This window comes from Chenopodium album, chromosome 16 (genome assembly GCF_948465745.1).
Source record: "Chenopodium album chromosome 16, dcCheAlbu1.1, whole genome shotgun sequence".
NCBI lineage: Eukaryota > Viridiplantae > Streptophyta > Magnoliopsida > Caryophyllales > Amaranthaceae > Chenopodium > Chenopodium album.
This window is the reverse complement of record NC_137849.1, coordinates 23,524,084-23,548,897: the sequence shown is the minus strand read 5'-3', so window position 1 is coordinate 23,548,897 and position 24,814 is coordinate 23,524,084. Positions and strand designations below refer to the sequence as shown.

Genomic DNA, 24,814 nt, shown 5'->3' with positions numbered 1-24,814 from the left:
CATCTTGAAAATTCCGATTAATATTAATATTGTATTTAAAGAAACTTAATTCACATTTAATTAATTAGTTGGATTCCGTAAACAATTAACCCTCCTTGTCTTTCTCCTCCAATATTTAAGGAGGCAAAGTACGAAAGAGTAGAATCACAATTTAGTCCAAATTCTAAAATATATTTTAGGTGATTCATTGAGAGGAAGCCTTCATTCATAAAATGGGAAGATGGGCGATAGCAGTGCACGGCGGCGCCGGCATCGACCCGAAGCTGCCTTTGGAGAGACAAGAGAAAGCCAAACACCTTCTTGCTCGTTGTCTTAACCTTGGTGCTTCTGCTCTTCGTACTAATAATCTTTCTGCCCTTGATGTCGTTGAACTTGTTGTATGTACTTTCTTTTTTCTCTTTAAAACAACTTTTATTTAATTTTATTTAAACTTGATTACATTGTATTACTATGTTGCATATGTTTTTTTTTCTGAATTTCTGTTACTATTAATCGTTATAATTTATATTGCCAAATTCACAAGTGAAATTTAACTCTTTTTTTTTATTTGGACATGTAAATGGAGGATTTTGTGGTCACCATTATAAGAATGTAATTCTCTACTCTAGTAACACGAAGATTTTGAGAGCTCGGTAACTTTTAAAACGTTGATTTTGAAAACTGTGATTTTTTATTTTTTATTTTTATATGTATTATTATTATTATTATTATTATTATTATTATTATTATTATTATTATTATTATTATTATTATTATTATTATTATTATTATTATTTAGGTAGTCAATTGGATCTTGGAACAATTAACTATATCAAAGATTGATTATTGTATATTAGCAAATGCATGATTTTATTTTATTTTATTTTATTTTTTGAGAGCAAATGCATGATTAATTTGGAACAAATAAAGAAATGGATGGAGCTAACATATGAAAGGATGCTGTGCCTTTTTTTTTTCGAAAGGAATACTGTGCCTTTTATTTAATACTTCCTCCGTCCCTTAATACAGAGCCTTATTTTTTTTTGGGTAAATCAAAGTACAATGTTTTTTTTTTTTTTTTTTTTTTATTTAAAGGTTGTATTTTTTTTTTTACATTATTACCCTCTTTTTGATGAGTTGTCATCTTTATTCCTTCACTTTTTTGTACTTTTAACATCAATTCTCAATACTTTCTCTCTCTATTTTACAACTTTCTTAATTCCCGCACAAAAAATCAAAAGAGGCTTTGTATTAAGAGACGAAGGGAGTAGTGAAATAAGTATTGATAATATTTTTGGAATAACTATATATAGTCTTTGCTCTCTCACTTTTTTGTAAGTGCATCACTTCCCTAAATAAAGAACGTGCCGTAAAGGAGAAAAAACAACTTTACTTATATCCTTCATTATGTAAGAAAACAATAGGGTTCATTGGCCTTTTTTTTTTTTTTCCCTAATCTTAATGATTAATATTTCTAATTATGAACTATGTAATAATATATAAAGTATATATTAATAAAATTTACATTGATAATATTCAGATCAAGTCCCATATTACTTCCCTAAATAAAGAACGTGCCGTAAACGAGAAAAAACAACTTTAATTATATCCTTCATTACCTAAGAAAACAATAGGGTTTATTGGCCTTTTTTTTTTTTCCCAAATCTTAACGATTAATATCTCTAATTATCAACTATGTAATATTATATAAAGTATATTAATAATATTTACATTGATTACATTCAAATCAAGTCCCATAACTCTATTTTATCGTAACTATAAATTACAAATGATAATATAAGTATAGTTTATGAATATTGTAATTCAAGTCAAAGCATGTCATGTAAAATAATCAGAGGAAGTATTATACTATGGTATTAATGTAATTAATATAATAATCTAATTTAATTCTATTATTATGTTTTGAATTGTTAAAAGGTGAGAGAATTAGAGACGGATCCGGTATTTAACTCAGGGCGAGGATCAGTGTTAACCGAGAAAGGGACGGTGGAGATGGAGGCAAGTATAATGGATGGCCCGAAACGAAGATTTGGTGCCGTATCGGGTTGAGCACAGTGAAGAATCCGATTTCACTAGCGCGACTTGTTATGGAGAAGTCTCCTCACTCTTATCTTGCTTTCACAGGTTTTGATTTCTAAATTAATTTATTAGTTGCTTGAAGATTTTTCGGTAATCTACTTTTCTTGTCTTTTTAGGGTGTGGTCTATTCACATGATTTTCATTTATCTAAACTTATCTTATTAAACGTTATCATTTGGAATTGGGTAATTTGTATCAAAATTTACTTTTCTTGAACTGAACATACATAAACTTAATTGAATTTACTAAACATATTAGACGTGAAATAAGTGAAAACAAGGTAAAGAAATTAAATAATTATAATTAATCAAAAAGAAAATTTGTTATCATTGCTTGAGGAATGTAAATATTTAATTACCTAGCTAAGTGCTTGTTTGTAAAAATAAATGAAAGACATGAAATTTCCCTACTTCCTTAGCAATCGACATGGTATGATAATCAGTATCAAACAACCATATGCAATCAGCATGCTCAACTTCCATCGACTATAATTAAAAGTCTCTAAGTACTCACCATTGTCTCCTAAACCAAGCACTCCCATGTTCGCTTCATTAGAATATACTTCTTCTCTTAACTATTAATTGTCACAAAAGGGTATTACTGTAATATGCCCTGTTCACTTTACCTTAAAAAAAGAATATCAAATAAAAATATTTCTAGTTCAGCAAATAATTTCAGTTTAGTAAAATAAATTTCATTTCAATAAAATTTAGTAACTTTAAAGAAAAATATAATAGAAAATCAGTAAAAATAATTTCATTTTACTAAAATAATTTCGATTCAATAAAAATAATTTCATTTCGGCAAAATACGGTGAAGAGAACGTGACCTTATTTGTGAGACATAAAATATATTCTTTTATTGCAACTAATATTTAACGGAGAAAGTATATATTTTTTCACTCATCCTCTCTTAATTACTTTATTTATTTATTTTTATACTCACTTATTCTTTTAATGTCTTTAACTTTGTGTCTCATTTTCTTACACCGATTTATAATTTTATAAATCACGTTTATTTATTTACACCCACTTATAATACCAATTCAAACAAGAAAAATCATGCTTATTTATGTTTATAAGGAATGGAAATTGTATTAGGGATAAATAAGCACAATCATGCTTATTTATGCTTTTTTTAATTTTTTTTATTATTTTATTATTATTATTATTATTATTTTTTTTTATCATACTTATCTATTGAAAATCAGGGATAGTCGTCCTAACTATGATAAGATCTTAATTAGGGCGTGGAAATGATGGAGAATGAGTACTTCATCACACAAGACAATGTGGGGATGCTAAAGCAGGCTAAGGAAGCTAATGCCATCCTGGTATGTACGTGTAACGATTAGTATGTATTAAATTATGTGACTTTATTTACTCTTTCCATTTAAGTAGACCATTATTTTAATATCATTTTTAATTCACATTCATTAATTTCTTTTATCTTTATTTTGTTTAATATTATTACACTAATGTAAACTTATGAATCATCGCTTAACAAAATGACGAGTCATCATGCATAACTTAAGTGGCACCAATGAATTTGTGAAATAATAGTGAAAATTCAAGTTGAGACATATAGCATCACCCTTTTCTGGTACGTTTTACACATTATTTGTTTATACAAATTTATCGATAGTTGTTTCCATTTAACACAATCAATAATAAATTAATGATGTAATGACAATTACTGTAGAAGGCTTTTTTTTTTTTTCTTTTCTTTTTTTTTTTTTTAAATTTTTTTTTTCCTCCATGCCTTATCAATAAAAAAAAAGGATATTGCTAATGAACGTCTCTAGAGTGTTAGATAAACATTTAAAATACGAGTACTTTCTAATGTAATTATTATAATTATTTAATGCAACTCAAATGTTACATGTAATTATTTAATGCAACTGAAATGTTAAATGTAAAATTTGGGCAGTTTGACTATAGAATACCAACTACGGGATTGGAAAATTGTTGTGCCGTGGAGGCAGACAATCCAACAATGATGAACGGTCTACCAATGAGCGTGTACGCGCCGGAGACAGTAGGATGCGTAGTAGTGGACAAGGAAGGGCGATGCGCAGCCGCCACATCGACAGGAGGTGATACCTTGCTCACACTTAGCTTGTTCTTGTTCCCACTCTTGAGCAGTCATTACTCTTTTTGATGGACAATTAGTTGCAATGTGACCAACACTACCACACTTGAAGCACTTCCTATCTTCAACAAACTTTTTAGGAGCTTCAAATTTTGATTTAGTCTCCTTGTAGTTCGAACTAGAACCACTTTTCTCCAAGCTATTCTTCTCAAAAGGTTTAGTGAAATCTTTTACAAAGGACTTAGTGTACGTCCCTTTCTTCCCCTTTATCTGTTTTTCAACTTTCAAAGCTACCTTGCAAACATCCTCAAAGGACCAATATTGTTGCAATTCAACTTTTTCAGCAATATTATCAATCAACCCCGAAATAAATCTAGCAATCTTATGCTCAACAATCTCTTCTAAACCACATAGCATGCATAACTTTTCAAATTCAACAATGTAATTCTCAACAGTCATAGAATTTTGTTTAAAAGTTTGCATCTTAAGGTAAATATCTTGAACATAATCACTAGGTACGAACCTTTTTTTCATGTGCTTCTTGAGTTGCTCCCAAGTTGAGATCTTTTCACGCCCCTCCTTATGCCTCTTCTTCTTTAGATTATCATACCAAAGACTAGCATAACCGGTCAGTTTTAATTCAGCCAATTTGCATCTTTTCCTTTCATCATACTCCTTGTAATCAAAGAGTGTCTCGGCCCTTCTAATCCACTCAAAGTATTTTTCAGGTTCATTCATACTCCTATTGAATTCGGGAAGATCTAATCTAAGGTTCCTATCATCTTCCTTTGGTCGGTCTCTTCTCCTAGGCCTTGGTGATTCATCACTTGAAGAATAATTATTTCGTGGCCTCCTTGGGTTCCTCCTTGGTTGTTCTTCCTCACTTGAACCAGAATTAGGGTTAGAATTCCCTTTCCTTGAAGAATCTCCAGCAAGAGTATCAAGCCTTTTTAACATCTCATCCATCCTTGCTGCCAACTCGTCAATTCGCCTATCTCTTCTAAGATTTTGAGCCTGTTCTAAGGTTAATCCCCTTGGAACCTGTGGAACCTCCTCGTCACTCATGATTCCTACACAAAACAAGTCAGTTCATGCAAAAATCTTGATTAAAAGATCGAATCTTGAAGGAAAATTAGGCAACACAAAAACCGGACTCCCAACCGCAAATCAGTGCACAAACACCAAACGTTTGAGGCTGTGTAGAACGCGTTACTCAACTAAAAATTATGAAATTTTATATGGTGATAGCAGGACGTTTTTAGAGTTCAATGCAAAAAGAATCACGTAAAAATTCCCAGCCAATTGTTCCCAGTTTAATTTTTCCCGAACCTCGCTCTGATACCAAGATGATGTGAATTATTGATCCGAAAACCAACAAACACATGAGATATGTTTAAGCTTAATTCTATACAGGAAATCCACCAAGAATTAAACAAAAACTAAGAGTAATTAAATAAGAATCCACCTAATTAATTAACCCTAAACGAATGTTTGAGATGATGTGAATTATTGATCCGAAAACCAACAAACACATGAGATATGTTTAAGCTTAATTCTATACAGGAAATCCACCAAGAATTAAACAAAAACTAAGAGTAATTAACTAAGAATCCACCTAATTAATTAACCCTAAACGAATGTTTTAACTAAAACAAGCAAAACAGCAATTGATCGCAATCAACAAAAACTCAAGTATGCAACTTAAGAAGTAAATCTGAATATTAATTTTTATGTCCCAAAACTCACGAATTACATGATTATTTATAGACTTAAACTAAGTATTAGAAAACTAATAGGACTAGGAAAAATCCCTAGCCTTTAGCTCCAAGTAACCTAAGTGGAATAGGAATACTAAACCGACTTAGATAAGGAAACTAACCAAACCGACCTACCTCCAGCTTTGCGCGGTTTTAGTTTTTGTCTTCGTTGACTGACCAAATGAACTCCGATTCTCATGACACCACCTTCATTGGTTAGCTGACTTCCTGGCGTTTCCAAAAACATATTATACGACATATGTTTTCCTTGAGCTTCAAGTCCGTTTCTGCAGTTCTTTGGACCTCTTCAAAACTGCTACGAAACTACTAGAAAACCTAGTTCTAAACAAACTCTAACAAACTAATATCTTTCCTAATAACTAAGGACGTCTAACCAATCTTAAAATAACAGAAAAATAAATCCTAATGTGCTTAAAACAAGAAAAACCCTTTCAAGTGAAAGGTAAAAACTTGTAAGCAAAATCTAAGTAAAGAAAGTATACTAGACTCCAAGAAACGCTACTAAGCAAACTGTAGCTTTGCTTTGATATCCAAGAAAATGTCCATGCAATGCTTGGCTTGAATCAATGTTTAAGGACAAACTATCTTGATGCATGATAAGCAAATCTTCGAAGTTCTCCATGCTTAGACTTGCATCATCCTCCTCTTCTTCAAAAGAATTTGTCCTCAAATCTCGAAGTTCTTCATCAGGGATGTACTTAGCCAAATCACCAACATTGAATGTAGCACTAACTCCATACTCTCCCGGAAGTTCCAACTTATAAGCATTGTCATTGATCTTCTCAACAATCTTGAAAGGACCTTCACCTCTAGGCATCAACTTATTCTTGCGTTTTCCTGGAAATCTTTCCTTTCTTAAATGTAACCATACCAAGTCTCCAACATTGTAACCTTGTTGCTTTCTATGCTTGTTTGCTCTAGCTTTGTACATGTCATTTACTTTCTCTATTCTTGTTCGAACTTGAGCATGTAATTTCAGCATACTTTTCAACTTAGACTCGGCATCTTTGTGAATTAACTCACCTTTAGGCAATGGAACAAGATCAATTGGAAGTTTCGGATTGATTCCATAGACTACCTCAAAAGGACTATGTTTGGTAGCATATGTAGGTGATCTATTATAAGCAAACTCCGCATGAGCTAACTTGATGTCCCAATCCTTTTGTGTCTTACTCACTAACCCACGCAAAAGCGCACCAAGAGTACGATTAGTAACCTCGGTTTGTCCATCAGTTTGTGGATGGTAAGATGTACTAAAGAGCAATTTAGTTCCCACAAGCTTCCATAAAGACTTCCAAAAGAAACTCATGAACTTTGTATCTCGATCACTCACAATAGTTTTCGGAATTCCATGCAATCTAACAATCTCTTTGAAGTATAATTTCGCCACTTTCATAGCATCATCCACTTTGTGACAAGGAACAAAATGAGCCATCTTAGAGAACCTATCCACAACAACCATAATAGAGTCTTTCCCCCGTTGTGTTCTCGGCAATCCCACAATAAAATCCATAGAAATATCTTCCCAAGGTGAATCTGGAACAGGTAAAGGAGTATACAAGCCTTGATGAAAAGTAGCCTTTGCTTTTTGACAAGTTGCACACCTAGAAATAACTAGTTGCACATCCGTGAGCATCTTAGGCCAATAGAAGTGTTCTTGTAACATACTCAAGGTCTTTGTAATGCCAAAGTGACCAGCAATTCCTCCCCCATGAGCTTCTCTAACAACTAGCTCTCTAATAGAACACTTAGGAAGACAAAGTCGATTTCCTTTGAAAAGAAAACCATCTTGCAGCAAATAAGAACCAACGGCTCCTTTAGAACACTCTTCAATCAATGTAGCAAAATCATCATCACCTTTGTAGTATTCTTTGATCAATTCAAAACCAAGTAGCTTGCTATTTAGAATTCCAATCAAAGTGTATCTTCTAGATAATGCATCAGCCACAACATTCGATTTACCTTCTTTGTACCTTGAAGAAAAGTTAAATGATTGTAAAAATTCAACCCACGTAGCATGTCTAGGATTGAGCTTTTGTTGTCCATGTATGTACTTCAATGCTTCATGATCAGAATGCAACACAAAGTGATTAGGTCGGAGATAATGACTCCAATGATCTAAAGCTCTAACAATGGCATAGAACTCTTTATCATAAGTAGAATAGTTCAATCGAGCTCCTCCCAATTTCTCACTGAAATATGCAATAGGCCTCTTCTTTTGGAGTAAAACTGCTCCAATTCCAACTCCACTAGCATCGGTTTCAACTTCAAAAGGACTTGAGAAATCTGGTAACGCCAGTATAGGTGCTTCACATAGCTTCTTTTTAACCAACTCAAACGCACTTTGAGCTTCTTTAGTCCATTCGAATTTACCCTTGTCCTTCTTCAAACATTCGGTCATAGGCGCCACAATACTTGAGAAATTCTTGACAAATCTTCTATAGAACGAAGCTAGACCATGAAAAGACCTTACGTCACTCATATTAGTAGGAATAGGCCAAGTTTTAATAGCCTCTACTTTCGAATGATCAACTGAACTCCATCTTTTGACACAACATAACCAAGAAAAGTAACACTAGGCACTAAGAAGTAGCATTTTTCATGCTTAGCATAGAGTTTCTTCTCTCTTAACACTTCAAACACACTTGTTAGATGATTTAAATGATCATGCAAATTTTTAGAGTATATCAGAATATCATCTAAATAAACAACAACAAACTTGCCAAGGAAAGGTTTAAGTACCTCATGCATCAACCTCATGAAAGTGCTAGGTGCATTAGTGAGTCCAAACGGCATCACCAACCATTCATATAACCCTAACTTAGTCTTGAATGCTGTTTTCCACTCATCTCCTTCTCTCATTCGAATTTGATGATAACCACTCATAAGATCAATCTTAGAAAACAACTTTGAACCATGTAGTTCATCAAGTAGATCATCTAATCTTGGAATAGGAAATCGGTATTTGATAGTGATGTTATTCACACTCCTACTATCAATACACATGCGCCAACTCCCATCTTTTTTTGGGACAAGTAAAGTAGGCACGGCACAAGGGCTCATACTTTCCCTCACGTATCCTCTAGTCATAAGCTCTTCAATTTGCCTTTGCATCTCCTTTGTTTCTTTCGGATTACTTCTATAGGCTGCCTTATTAGGTAATGGTGCTCCCGGAATCAAGTCAATTTGATGCTCTATCCCACGAATAGGAGGTAGTCCCGGAGGTAATTCCTTAGGAAAGACATCCTTGAATTCTTCTAAAACAGATTCCAATTCATACGGCCTCTTTGCTTGCTTATTTTGATCAATTCGAATCTCATTAGAAACAAGTATATATACCACATTGTTGCTGCAAATCTCTTTTTCTAATTCCCTCTCACTAATCAAATAAGAACTCTTCGAATTAGAGGTAACATTAGAAGGCTTGTTGCTTATCAAAGGTTTTAAAGCAACCGGTCTCTCTTTTTCTCCTTTTCTCACAACATACACATTAGTCCTTCCATCAAACTTCACAAATCTATCATATTGCCAAGGACGGCCTAACAGTATATGACAAGCATCCATAGGACAAACATCACACAAAACTTTATCATGAAATTTACCAATTGAAAAGGAGATTAAGGCTTGTTTAGTTACCTTAACATCACTCGAATTATTAAGCCAATGAAGCTTATAAGGGCTTGGATGTTCAGTAGTTGGCCACTTCAATTTGTCTACCAAAGTAGTAGATACCACATTAGTGCAACTCCCGGTGTCTATGATCATATCACACAACCTATCTTCTACCTTGCACCTTGTAAGAAAGATTTTCTCCCTTTGATTGTTTTCCATAGGTACGGTTTTAGAGTGTAGTGCCCTTCTTAGAACCAAACTTTGACCATGAGTCTCGGGATCAATTTCGTCAATATGCCCCTCCTCTTCTTCAAAGTTTTCCTCTTCGTTCTTTTCTTCATAGTCACTACCTTGCTCACACTTAGCTTGTTCTTGTTCCCACTCTTGAGCAGTCATTACTCTTTTTGATGGACAATTAGTTGCAATGTGACCAACACTACCACACTTGAAGCACTTCCTATCTTCAACAAACTTTTTAGGAGCTTCAAATTTTGATTTAGTCTCCTTGTAGTTCGAACTAGAACCACTTTTCTCCAAGCTATTCTTCTCAAAAGGTTTAGTGAAATCTTTTACAAAGGACTTAGTGTACGTCCCTTTCTTCCCCTTTATCTGTTTTTCAACTTTCAAAGCTACCTTACAAACATCCTCAAAGGACCAATATTGTTGCAATTCAACTTTTTCAGCAATATTATCAATCAACCCCGAAATAAATCTAGCAATCTTATGCTCAACAATCTCTTCTAAACCACATAGCATGCATAACTTTTCAAATTCAACAATGTAATTCTCAACAGTCATAGAATTTTGTTTAAAAGTTTGCATCTTAAGGTAAATATCTTGAACATAATCACTAGGTACGAACCTTTTTTTCATGTGCTTCTTGAGTTGCTCCCAAGTTGAGATCTTTTCACGCCCCTCCTTATGCCTCTTCTTCTTTAGATTATCATACCAAAGACTAGCATAACCGGTCAGTTTTAATTCAGCCAATTTGCATCTTTTCCTTTCATCATACTCCTTGTAATCAAAGAGTGTCTCGGCCCTTCTAATCCACTCAAAGTATTTTTCAGGTTCATTCATACTCCTATTGAATTCGGGAAGATCTAATCTAAGGTTCCTATCATCTTCCTTTGGTCGGTCTCTTCTCCTAGGCCTTGGTGATTCATCACTTGAAGAATAATTATTTCGTGGCCTCCTTGGGTTCCTCCTTGGTTGTTCTTCCTCACTTGAACCAGAATTAGGGTTAGAATTCCCTTTCCTTGAAGAATCTCCAGCAAGAGTATCAAGCCTTTTTAACATCTCATCCATCCTTGCTGCCAACTCGTCAATTCGCCTATCTCTTCTAAGATTTTGAGCCTGTTCTAAGGTTAATCCCCTTGGAACCTGTGGAACCTCCTCGTCACTCATGATTCCTACACAAAACAAGTCAGTTCATGCAAAAATCTTGATTAAAAGATCGAATCTTGAAGGAAAATTAGGCAACACAAAAACCGGACTCCCAACCGCAAATCAGTGCACAAACACCAAACGTTTGAGGCTGTGTAGAACGCGTTACTCAACTAAAAATTATGAAATTTTATATGGTGATAGCAGGACGTTTTTAGAGTTCAATGCAAAAAGAATCACGTAAAAATTCCCAGCCAATTGTTCCCAGTTTAATTTTTCCCGAACCTCGCTCTGATACCAAGATGATGTGAATTATTGATCCGAAAACCAACAAACACATGAGATATGTTTAAGCTTAATTCTATACAGGAAATCCACCAAGAATTAAACAAAAACTAAGAGTAATTAAATAAGAATCCACCTAATTAATTAACCCTAAACGAATGTTTGAGATGATGTGAATTATTGATCCGAAAACCAACAAACACATGAGATATGTTTAAGCTTAATTCTATACAGGAAATCCACCAAGAATTAAACAAAAACTAAGAGTAATTAACTAAGAATCCACCTAATTAATTAACCCTAAACGAATGTTTTAACTAAAACAAGCAAAACATCAATTGATCGCAATCAACAAAAACTCAAGTATGCAACTTAAGAAGTAAATCTGAATATTAATTTTTATGTCCCAAAACTCACGAATTACATGATTATTTATAGACTTAAACTACGTATTAGAAACCTAATAGGACTAGGAAAAATCCCTAGCCTTTAGCTCCAAGTAACCTAAGTGGAATAGGAATACTAAACCGACTTAGATAAGGAAACTAACCAAACCGACCTACCTCCAGCTTTGCGCGGTTTTAGTTTTTGTCTTCGTTGACTGACCAAATGAACTCCGATTCTCATGACACCACCTTCATTGGTTAGCTGACTTCCTGGAGTTTCCAAAAACATATTATACGACATATGTTTTCCTTGAGCTTCAAGTCCGTTTCTGCAGTTCTTTGGACCTCTTCAAAACTGCTACGAAACTACTAGAAAACCTAGTTCTAAACAAACTCTAACAAACTAATATCTTTCCTAATAACTAAGGACGTCTAACCAATCTTAAAATAACAGAAAAATAAATCCTAATGTGCTTAAAACAAGAAAAACCCTTTCAAGTGAAAGGTAAAAACTTGTAAGCAAAATCTAAGTAAAGAAAGTATACTAGACTCCAAGAAACGCTACTAAGCAAACTGTAGCTTTGCTTTGATATCCAAGAAAATGTCCATGCAATGCTTGGCTTGAATAAATGTTTAAGGACAAACTATCTTGATGCATGATAAGCAAATCTTCGAAGTTCTCCATGCTTAGACTTGCATCAGGAGGTCTGATCAATAAGATGGTTGGGAGGATAGGGGACTCCCCTATCGTTGGGTCAGGGACATACGCGTGTAAACTTTGTGCAGTATCTTGTACCGGAGAAGGGGAGGCTATCCTAAGAGGAACGTTGGCTCGCGACATAGCGGCTGTCATGGAGTATAAAGATTTGAGGCTTCAAGAGGCAGTGAACTTTGTGATTAAGGAGAGGCTTGATGATGGAGGCAAAGCTGGGCTTATTGCTGTGTCCAATAATGGGGAAGTGGCGTATGGTTTTAATACAAATGGTATGTTTAGAGGTAGTGCAACCAAAGATGGGTTCATGGAGATTGGCATTTGGGAGTAGAGATTATTAATTACTATCTCCGGTTCTTATTACTCGCAATTAAGGAGAATTGATTGTGAGACATAAAATATTCCTTTGTAGCGAGTAATAAGAATCGGAGGTAGTACTTTTTTATATTATGTCATAGGTAAAATTGTTATCAATCTTAATGTTATTGTTACAAAAATATTTGGCTATTATAATTATTTTTTTATTTCAACACTTGTAGTTTTAAAGACTAATCTTGTCCATACTGTTTGATTATGTTATTTGAATATTGATTTAATAGCTTATATGGGTGGTAATGTCTATCTTTTCAGATTTTCAACCCAAGATGATTATGATCGAGCTCTTTACGGAGATCCTTGGTTCATCTACGATCACTACTTAGTTCTTTCTAAATGAAAACCGAATTTTAGGCCAAATGTTTCCAGTTTTGAAAATATGGCAGTTTGGATCCGTTTCCTGGAATTACTAGTTGAATATTATGATAAGGAATTTTGCGAACATTTAATATTCAAGCTATTAAATGTAACTTCAGTTTTCTCTCTCTAGTTTTCTCTCTCAAATCTTTGCTCTATCTCTTTTAGTAATTAGGGATCAACTTCACACCCCAGGGTGTGGAGTCCCTGGGAGCTAACTAAGTTTAGGATTGTGCTTTCTTTCCCTTGTTCTCATTTTTAGTACTCCCTCCGTTTCATAATCTTAGTCTCATATGCAATCAATCACATAAAATAAGAAAAGAAATATATTTGGAATCTAACATTAAAATACAACATAATTCATAATTAGTTTACCTTATTTAGCTTTTTTAATTTTTTATTAGGAAAGCACAAGTCATAATTGCATAATTTAATATAAAGATTTCTTTACTTAGAGTCATGTCATTAATCCACAAATTATTAATTCCAAAAAAAATCAAGCTATAAATGGGAATATATTCAATATGGGTATATCTTTTTGAAACGTCCAAAATAGTATATGGGACTAACATTATAAAACGGAGGGAGTAGCTTTTAACTGTGTGTAAATGGAGGATACCAAATCGGATGATCCAGATTTACTAATGGAAGATGTCCAACCTAGTGTTGACACAACCAAACTTATTCTAACTCACATATCAACTAGAACTCAAGATGATGTTGTGACGAAGGACAACGAAGGTATTTTGAGTGCAAAGCCCTTGTCTTTTAGAGAAGCAGTAGCTGGCTCCAGTCAATGGTTTAATCAAGCCCAGATATTTGCAAATATGTCTTTGGAATGGGAGGACCTTGAGATAACTCCTCCCAATCTAGAGCTGGCTATAACTTTCCCTAAGGAGGTGCTAACAAAGTTACGTTCACCGTGGAAACTATCCCTCATGGGCAAGTGTTTAGGTATTTATATCCGACCATCTTTCATGGATGCCAGGGCAAGAGTTATGTGGAAGATTAAGGGTGGATTAGAAACCATTGATATGGGTGGTAATGTCTATCTTTTCAGATTTTCATCCCAAGATGATTATGACCGAGCTCTTTACGGGGGTCCTTGGTTCATCTATGATCACTACTTAGTTCTTTCTAAATGGAAACCGAATTTCAGGCCAAATATTTCCAGTTTTGAAAATATGGCAGTTTGGATCTGTTTCCTGGAATTACTAATTGAATATTATGATAAGGAAATTTTGCGAACAACTACCGCAAAAGTTCCAACTTTTGCGAACAACTACATTTATCTTTTTTTTTTGCGAACAACTACCACAAAATTTGTATTTGTTCTGTTAACACTACCAGTTAACGATGGACGTTTCCTTGCCGTATGTGTGGCCCACTCTAATTCGTTCAATACACAAATAAATGAACAATTAACCAGAAATCATAAGAAAGATTAAGAAAATGAACGAATATTACCTGTTTTTTCAATCCTAATAGCATGAATTCGATCTCTAGGTGAGCAACTTCACCTATGTCCTAAAATTTTTCGAAGACAAACATTCAAAGAAACAAAGAGTACCTAATTAGGGGGAAGATCGTTAATATAAAGGAGAGATAGTTGGAGGGAAAAGGACGAAAGGTGGGTCCCACACACGGCAAGCAAACGTCCCTCGTTAACTGGTAGTGGTAATAAAACAAATACAAAGTTTGCGGTAGTTGTTCGCAAAAAAATAAAAAAAGATAAAGGTAGTTGTTTGCAAAAGTTGAAACTTTTGCGGTACTTGTTTGCAAAATTTTCTTATGATAAGGAGGCCTTGTTTTTAATTGCTAAAAGGATTGGCAATCCTATCAAGGTTGATTATGCAACGGACAGATTAACGAAGGGTCGTTATGCTAGGGTTTGTATCGAAATCAATATGCATCTTCGGCTAATCACTAAAATTTGGGTTGGTGGGGATTGGCAATCTTTGCAATTTGAGAACATTCACCATCTTTGTTTCACATGTGGAGTTATAGGACATGTGCAAGCAAATTGTGATTCAATTCAAAAAGGCAAACAAAAAATTCAAGAAATGGACCACTTTTTGCATGGGTCTTCACCAACTCAAGCATGTACTACCAAGGTCATAGGAATGGTGTCCTTCAAATATGTGTATTATTTCGATAGAGGGTTCGGAATTATTAGAAAGCTAATTATTCAGTGAGGTCAAGTGATCAAAATGCCTAGGTGGAGGCCGCTTTCGATCAGTAATATTAAGGAGTAATTAATATTACAGCTTAATCTTGACTGAACCCTTCGGGTCACACCCAAGCAACTAACGAACCAACACGACGAATTAATTTAGAAGGAATTAATGAGTCGCTCGAGTAATTAATATTTAGATGTCGAATAACCGAGCTTCGGAAGTCGAGTCGAAATAATAAAAGACGAGACGGTAAAATCACTAATTAATTAACAATTTACCGAAATATCCCTAGGATCGGAATGCCCCAAGCAAACCGATGCCTAGGGGAATTTGGTATAGCCGAGGTGGCTAGCAGGCGCACCAAGCCGAGCCTAGGCTGGCTGGTGTGTGCTAGCGCACCATGGCTAGCATGGTGCTAGCCGCGGCAGCCGGGCCAAGGCAGCAGCCACAAGCCAAGGCCAACAGCTAGTTGGGCCGAGGCTGCAGCCGCAAGCCGCAAGCTAAGGCCAGCAACAGCTGGGCTGTGGCAGCAGCCCACCCGGCTGCCTTGGTGCCCAATTTGGGGTGCCACGTGGCAGCCACCAATAGGTGGTTAAGGTGTATAGGTGGCCGACTCTTAGGGAGGTGCTTGGGGATCAAGTTTGGTCCCCCCCTCCTTGTGGTCCTTACCTAACTCTTCTCCTTAATTTGCCACTTGTTGATTAATTAGTTGTTGGAATTTAGTTTTATTTTTGATTTAAAAATAAAGAAAGAATATTAATTTTACCAACTCTTGGTTTTCCCTATAAATACCCAAGTTGGGGTATGGGAAAAATCACTTGAGTAAGGTGTTAAAAAAGGCATCTCCATTGAGAAAACCTTTGAGCACATATAATTACTTGAGTATTTTGGTCGGGCTTAGCTAATCTCTAAGCAATAGACCTAGTCGGGGTCGGGTTGCGGGTGGATACCTTTGGAGATTTTCGCTCGTGCGAGACTTAAAGCTTTCTCAACTAAGAGCTCGGGATACGAGCAAAGCACGCGTCAAAGGTAATTAATCTTTCTTTAATTCTTGTTAATTAAGTTAATTATGTCTTTTAATTATATTAATTGTGAGTGTGATCTTTGCTCGGGTTTTCTTCCGCGATGAGTCGAACTCATCAAAACCTAGCACAAGGGTACGAATATTTCTAATTCTCCTTTAATGGGTCCCACTTCCAAAGCTACAAATTCGAAGACTCCTACTTTAGAAAGAAATTGCACCGAAGATGATACTTCTTTGGGCCAGGCAATACCAGCAGAAGCACATTCATGTGGGCCATGGACTACAGTGCGTGGTGAGTTCCAGAAACAGCAAAAACGCAAAGAGAGAAAATAAGGGTGCTGAAAAATATCTTGTGGGCCAGGCCAGAACAAAATACACGAGTGCAAAATCCACTGTTGGAATTGTTGCTAATAAATCTGCTAAGGTGATAATTAAGAAAAATCCACCAAATGATAATGAGCTTTCTTGGAAGCTATTGGAAGCTGAAACTTCGGGAGATAATATTTTAGGAGATGAACTTAATAAATCAGGGGAAAGCTCATTTATTAATGAGGGACATTTATGCCTAAAGAATAATACCCCATAAGCTTTAATTTCTCCAAGTTTATCTTCTAAAGTTAATTTACCCAATAGTGTTTCTCTTGTGGGGAGCAGCCAAATGGCTTTAAATATGGAAGAAAATATTGCCAAAGATCTCCCTGGTAATGATGATACTACCTCTACATGCATTTTAAACTCTTCATCTCCTACTCTCACTGCTTTGATTCTAGTAAACATTAATTCGTCTACTACAAACTCTTCCACTTCTCTCCCTATTCCAACCACCCAATTAATTCCATGCTTTAATAACTCCGCTTTTCCCAATGGAACCCTCTCCACAAAACCTCCCAAACCACAAAAAAAACCTCTCCTCCTCCATTGATAACATACCAGAGAAAGACAAACGCCCGTTTCAGCAAGCCCCCCTCTCCGAATCAAATGTTCGACAAACTTCTCCTTTCTACACCACCAGAGAACCAGTTTCGGAAGAAGTGCATATTACCACAATGCACTCTAAATCTTTTTCTGGCAGGGGCGGAGATGTCGACATTTGCAGCGATGAACAGCCCGGAGCCGATCAAGGAGTCAGCTTCAACTATGAAACTACTAGATGCCTTGAGAAGGAAGGAGGAATCACTCCCATCTCATGCAAGGATGCAACTGTCCCTCCAAAATCCAATTCCGACCATGCAGATAGCGGGGTTTTGTCAGCCCAATCGGCGGAATTACGATCATTCCCTTGCTGTGAGGAACGGAAGGTCAAAACATGGCGCAACTAGGATGCCATATGGCTATGTACCATACCAAAAAGGGGGTAGTGCGTGTGCAAGCGCAAATCTGGTACATTTAGGATCCACAGAAGAATCTGCAGATAAGAACGTACATCAACCCCTTCTTGATGACGGAGGTGGTGAGACAGCACCTTTGGGAACACAGGAGGGATTGGGCGGAATACTTTTGCAAGCCAAATGCACACCCTCTTGATTTGTTGCATCATTCTCCTGTTGTTCTTATTCCAAGTCCGGAAATGAAGATAGCTCTATGGAATGTCAGAGGAGCGAGTAAGAATGACTTTCTCCCTCATGCATGACAATTGTGCAGCAGCATAAACCTTCCATTTTCATTCTGTTGGAGACAAAGAGTAAAGTTGTCAGGGCTGTTGATGTTCAGCCTCAGCTAGGTTTTGTTAATTCTAAAGTTGTCCTTCTTATTGGTAAGAAAGGAGGTATTTGGGTCTTTTGGAAGTCAAATGTTGACCTAATCTTGTTTAAAGAAATGGATCACTACATCCATACTCTGTTCAAATTTCACAACTGAAAGTTTGAATTCCTTTTAACTGGCATGTATGCTCCTAGCGTTCCCCAAGCTAGGCATGCTATGTGGAAAGACATGGAAGCTAATCCTCCACCTGCTGGCACCCCTTGGATGATGCTAGGAGACCTCAATGAAGTCACAAGCCAAGATGAGAAGCGTGGGGGTAGAAAATTCAGAGCTGGTCAGTGCCCTGATCTAGTGAACTTCATGGATAAAGCTGGGCTGGTTGATGTTGGTTTCAATGGAAACCCTTACACCTGGACTAACCTAATACATGGTGTGAGAGAGATCAAAGAAAGGCTGGACAAAGCTATTACCAATGTTGCCTTTTTGGCTGAATTCCCTCAAGTCAAGGTAACCCATCTCCCTTGTACTTATTTAACCATTGTCCCCTTTTAGTTTGTTTGGAAGATTCCTCTGTTAAAGGCCCCTTTCCCTTTTTTATTAAAGAAGTGTGGATCCATCATACTTCTTTTAAGGATTTCTTTATGCAACAGTGGGCCCCAACTGATACTCCCATTTCTTTTTTGGAAGGGAGAAACAGATTTCTTAAAAACATAAAAGGTTGGGATCATAATATTTTTGGCAGTTTGTAAATAATAAAAAAAGAATATTATAGCTAGGATAGATGGTATTCAAATATATTTGGCTAAAAATTATTCTTCTTTTTTGGAAAACCTTGAAAAGGAACTTCTTTATGAACTCAATTCAAATTTATAAAATGGAAATAATCATTTGGCACAAAAGGCAGACATTAATTTGAGGAAGTATGGAGACTACAACACAAAATATTTCCATATTTTAGCAAAAGTTAAAAAAATTAGGGGGAAAATTCTTTGTTTAAAAGATACAAATGATTCCCTTGTCCATGATCAGGATATTCTTAAATCCATGGCAAGGAGTTACTTTCAAAATCTTTTTACCTCTACTGTTCAGTGGACTTATTCACCTTATAATATTTTAGATGATTCCTTATTCCCTGATAGTTTTAAGCACCTTTGTGATCCCCCTTTAATTTCAGAGGTGAAAAATTGTCTTTTCCAGGTGAGTCCTGTCAAGAGTCCTGGGCCTGATGGCATTCAGCCTGTCTTTTACCAGCATTTTTGGGATGATATAGGCAATAGCATACATGAATTCATTGCTAAGGTGTTCATTGAAGGTCTTTTCCCAGTTAATATTAACCAAACTTATATCTCTCTGATTCCAAAGAAGGACAATCCTCTTAATATGTTAGAGTTTAGGCCTATAGGTTTGTGTAATACTATCTATAAGTTAATCACTAAGGTGATTTCCTTAAGATTAAGACCTTTAATGCCTTCTATTATCAGCCCTCTCTAATCCAGTTTTATGAAGGGAAGGGGGATGGAAGATAATATCATTCTTATTAAGGAGGTTGCTCACCAATTTGAAAAATGCAAAAAAGGGAAAATTATTATGGCTATGAAGTTAGATTTAACTAAGGCTTATGATAGTTGGAATGGGAATTTATTTATCAAACTCTTATTCACTTTCATTTCCCTACCAAACTAGTAAATCTGATCATGCATTGTGTCTCCACTAGTTCCAATTCTGTCCGTTGGAATGGAGAGGTCACAGAGTCTTTCAAACCAGGGAGGGGTATTAGACAGGGTGACCCCCTTTCTAGTTACATTTTCATTCTTTGTATGGAGAGACTTTCCAGTATGATTGAAAGTGAGGTTCATCAGGGGAACTAGAAGCCTTTAAAGGTGTCCAAAAACTTTTCTCTTTCTCATCTCTTTTATGCAGATGATGTCTTTCCTTTTGGTACAGCCAACCTTACCAATCTTGATTCCATTCTTAATATTCTTTCCAGATTTGGGAGTGTTTCATGCCTCAAAGTTAATAAGCTAAAGTCTAGCATTGTTTTCCCTCCAAAGATGGATCACAATGTTAGACAATAACTTGTTCAATCTGCTGGTTTCAAATCTAGTATTTCTTTTGGGAAGTATTTAGGGGTGGAAATCAATGCTAACAAATTAAAAGCCTCTGACTATTAGGATTTGATTAATAAAACTTCAAATAGAATAAAGGGGTGGTAGGTTAAGCTTTTAAATATGGCTGGTAGAACTACTATGATTAAGTTTGTTCTGAATTCTTATCCTTTACATGCTATGCAGACTAATATTGTACCCTTTTCTATCATTAACTCCCTGGAAAAGAAGTGTAAAAAGTTTCTGTGGAATATAGTAGAAAAAAAAGCACTACACCCCTAGATTGAGCTGGTCTAAGGTTCAGAATCCCATTGGTTTGGGGGGGGGGGGTTAGGAATTAGAAACCTTAGGAATAAGTATAAGCTTTGGGTTAAAATAATGAAGGATAAGTATTTCAAAAGGGATAGTTTTTGGAATTGTACTTCTTCTCCTAACCATTCTGCTATTTGGAGAGACATCCTTAAGGGTAGAGACCTTCTTCGGAAGGGGACCATTATCAGAATTGGGGATGGGAGTTCAACTTCTCTTTGGTATGATCATTTGGTGGGAGAAGGTCCTCTCTATCTTACCTTTCCCAATGCTTCTGTTCTAGATAGAAAAGCTCATTGGAGAGTGGACAATATAATCAGAATTGGTAAATGGTATCTAGATGATGTTTCATATCTTCTATCTTCTTCCATCATTCAGAAAATTCTTGCTCTCCCTATTTCCTCTCCTCGCTTTCAAACTCTAAAGACAGTGTTAGGTGGATTTATGATAAAACAGGAGTTTTTACCATAAAAAGTGCTTACTTTGCTATCCAGTAGCCAGCAGACTTGGGCCTCACTTTCAGTTTCAATTGGAAAAAACTCTGGAAACAAAAAGTCCCCTTCAAGTATGAAATGTTTCTTTGGAATTGTATTTTGTCTATCCTCCCTGTAGGAAGAAAAAATACATTCTTCATCCCGGATTTTGATCCTCTTTGTGCTTGTTGCGGGCAAGGGGAAGAATCTCTTATTCATCTCTTTAGGGATTGCATAAAAGCTGATTTACTTTGGGAATTGTTTTTTGATAAGATCAAAAGACCAAGAGATTTCAGTTATGATAAATTTTATGCTACAAGCTGGAATGATTGGATTCTCTATAACCTTTCCCAGAGTAGCAAATGGATCACTACTTTCATCCTGGCCTTATGGCACCTATGGAAAGCAAGAAATAAAGTTATCTTTGAAGATGCTGAGTACTCAAAGTTCTCAATATTTAATGGTTTCATAATTGACCATCAAATTACTAACAAGTCCTGCAGGATACAATCAAGGGAAAAGGAAAAGGAATTGCTGTTGCTAAGCCTCCAAGGTGGACAGGTCCCCCTCCAGGTTTTGTAAAACTAATTGTTGATGGTGCTTGGAAAAACTCCGCAGATGCCGGAGGAAGAGGAGTTATCAGAACTCCTTCAAGAGGTTGGTACATTGGATTCTCCAGCAAGTACAATGATGTCACCCCGTTGGCAGCTGAACTTTATGCTATTAGGGAGGTTCTGGAAATGGCTAGGGAGTTCAAAATCAAATTTATGGAGGTGGAAACTGATGTAGAGGTTTTGATTAGAATGCTACCCTTAGTTACTATAAACCTTCATCATGTAGTGGCTGCAGTTCTACTGGATGTTGCCCATCTGCTTTCCTTGAAGAGCTGGACTGTTTACATGGTGCACACCCCAAGGGAGAGGAACAAGGTGGCCCACAAGCTTGCTCAGTTTGCAATGAACATGAGCACAGGGCACAAGATGCATTTCTCATTTCCAGACTGTGCCAGAGCTGAAGCCAAGTCAGACCTTGCTAATCTACATGCTGCTTACTAGATGGAAGAAGGAAGTTTTTTTTCCCTGCTATCCCTTAGCAACGAATGTTAATTTTAGTTATTGCTCCTTCTCTTTTGTTTAAAACTTTGGGATGTATTTTTTGGTTCCATAGAACCTACAAACTCTACTCTTTATTGGTATTTCTCGCTGTGGAGAGATTTTACCCTTGGGCTCCAGCCCAAACCTTTGGCGCTTAGCCTAATATAATAGTTTTGTCTCTTTGTGTTAAAAAAAAATGTTATTTGAATATTAAAAGTTTAGTTTGACTTTCAAACTATTTTGAGCTAATAACATAAACAGAATTGGGCTAAAAACCCATTTTGATACAAAGTCTAACAAAAAGCCTAACACAACACAACTAATTTTAAATAAGCAAATTTTAAAGTCATGAAGGCGCCAAATTAAGAGAGCCCGCCCCCATTTATCTATGAGATGAACAAATTTTGTTTATCTTGTGGCTATTTCGTAAATAACAAGAACAGTGAATGTACAGCTTAGATGCGGAGTAGACTGTAGGTTTGTAATTGCTGGACGAAAATGATGAGTAAGACACCAATGTGGCAAAAGATCTAGGGACGCTGTTATATGGTTGATTGACGATTGTGGAGCTCAACTATATGCCGTTAACGTCTCATTTATTGTAGTCGTTAAGGTGTATGGCTAATAGTTGGGAAGTTGTATGAGGAAGTAAACCAATAGATCGAGTGTTAGATCCGATTGCGACGAGTTCAATGAGAAGGGGGATTCTGCCGAACGATTCTTATCTCCTAGTTCTGGTAAGATTATTTTCGTCCTATATTACAAATTTTAGTAATTGGAGGCATGTGTATGTGAAATGTGCTGCTAATCCTTGTTCTGATAAGATTAATTTTGAACTTTTAAAGAAATTTTAGTAATTGTATTGCATGTATATGTCAAATGTGCTGCTAATCCCTGTCTTGTAAGTTTAATTTGGAATTATGTTGTGCATGTTTATGTGAACTATTTTGCAATATCTTTATGCTACGGTTGAAATCATTTTTGTTAAGATATATGTGAATATATTTTGTTATTGTATTTTAGTTAAGCATATATTTAGATTGATATGATTATAATTAGTTAACTAATTATATGTCCCGTATAATGTTGTGGTTGTAATAATTTATCTATTTTTTGGATTGTGTATTCGGTGCGTAGAGAATTATTAGTTTGTATCCTTTGATCAGGGGTGCTTATGATGACGTGAGATAGAGGAATTATTTACTGATTAATAGAAGTAATTTACTATACTGCGAAGCATGTGGATCATTGATGTGGTGATCTTGAAATTTTAATCCTCTGTCGTTAAAATAATTAATCCTGTGAGGCTACATGTAATTAAACGTATGTGGTCAGTGATACTGATACAACTTTGTGGAATTAAAGTGAATTGTCGATGGTAGGACATATGGAATTTGTATAAATTGTCGGTTTTATTTGGGCTAAGTAAACATGTTACATAACTTCTTATTTTTGTTGACAATGGTTGAGGTACGTGAGGTTTGATATTGTTTGTGATCCTGTAGGAGTTTTATCATTTTTAACATACCCTGCTTGGGAATGGAGACTGGTGAACTTTCTCCTGGTATTGGTGGCAATGCGGGTGATTTGCAGGACAAGGGTAGTGGGGTTAGGGGAAGGGAAACAAGCTCCGATCAGATGATGTGTTTGAACGAGTAGCTGCTGAGGGAAGCTGATGGTTCCCTTGTACCTTTCATAGAAGGTCACCCGTGCACACCTAACAATCAAAATGGGTAGTTTGCATCGCCCATTAAAACTGTTGAGAATGTACAAACGGTTGATGCCAGTAACAATGTCAGTGTGATGAGTTATGTGAAAGAACCAAAGGTTGGAATGGTTTTCAAATCATGGCAGGACATAGAAGCATACTACAAGGAATATGCTGAGGAGAAGGGGTTTGGAGTGAGTAGGGTTCAAGGTGTATATTCAAAGGGTGAGGGGAGAAATAGAATATCGACCACTTGAAGGTGTGAGTGCTATGGCAGACCTGATATGAGGGCCCAAAGGGAAGCCAAAAAGAGAGCCAAAGAGATGTGTATGAGTGGCACTGGTGGTGTAGTAGGAGGGGTGGTTGGGGAGGATGAATTGAATAAGAGTAAAAGAAGATCTAATTAAGTGAATGCAAGGCAATGGTATATGGTGGTGTGAACCAAGAAGGCCAATGGATGATAAATAAAGTCTAGTTGGAGCATTCAGGGGCACACACCTACTGCTAGTAAGGCAAAGCTTGTGAAAGAATACAGGATGAAGCACTTCACTTCCACAGTTAGGAAGAAGCTGTTTAATTATTTCGATGAAGGAGCACCTGTGTCTCAAATTCATGAATGCTTGAGTACGAAGTTGGGTGGAAATGAGACATTGCCATTTACTGTCAAAGACCTTCAACACGAGGTATACAAATTTCATAGGTTAAAATTGGAGGGCGGTGATTCAAATGCAATGATGAGATACTTTCAACAAATGCAAGCTGGCCACTAGAATTTTTATCATTTCCAACGGCTCGATGATGAAGGAAGATTGAAAGACGTTTTGTGGGTTTATGCTCGTAGCCGGGGTGCTTATGAAGAGTTTGGTGATGTCGTGTGCTTTGATGCAACCTATCTCACAAATGAGTATGATTTACCATTTGTTATTTTCGTAGGTGTTAATCATCACGGACAATCCATTTTGTTAGGATGTGCTTTGGTGTCCCATGAAGATTGTGACACATATAGATGGGTATTCAAGCAATGGTTAGAATGTATGAATGATATACCACCAAAGAAATTCTAACAGATCAAGCCGCTGCTATGCGAAAGCCACTTGAGGAGGTTATGCCAACAACTCGTCATCGCTAGTGTATATGGCATATTGTAGACACCTAAAAATGTCTT

The 24,814-nt window shown here is 36.1% G+C and overlaps 1 pseudogene across 1 annotated transcript; it reads left to right on the top strand.

Moving 5' to 3' along the window:
* The first annotated feature begins 175 nt into the window (after nucleotides 1–175).
* On the top strand, nucleotides 176–12,728 carry LOC145585029 (putative isoaspartyl peptidase/L-asparaginase 2; annotated as a pseudogene). The gene is made up of 5 exons (XR_014100519.1): nucleotides 176–377; nucleotides 1,918–2,150; nucleotides 3,326–3,412; nucleotides 4,009–4,174; nucleotides 12,320–12,728. The product of XR_014100519.1 is annotated as a putative isoaspartyl peptidase/L-asparaginase 2 (transcript).
* The last annotated feature ends 12,086 nt before the right edge of the window (nucleotides 12,729–24,814 follow it).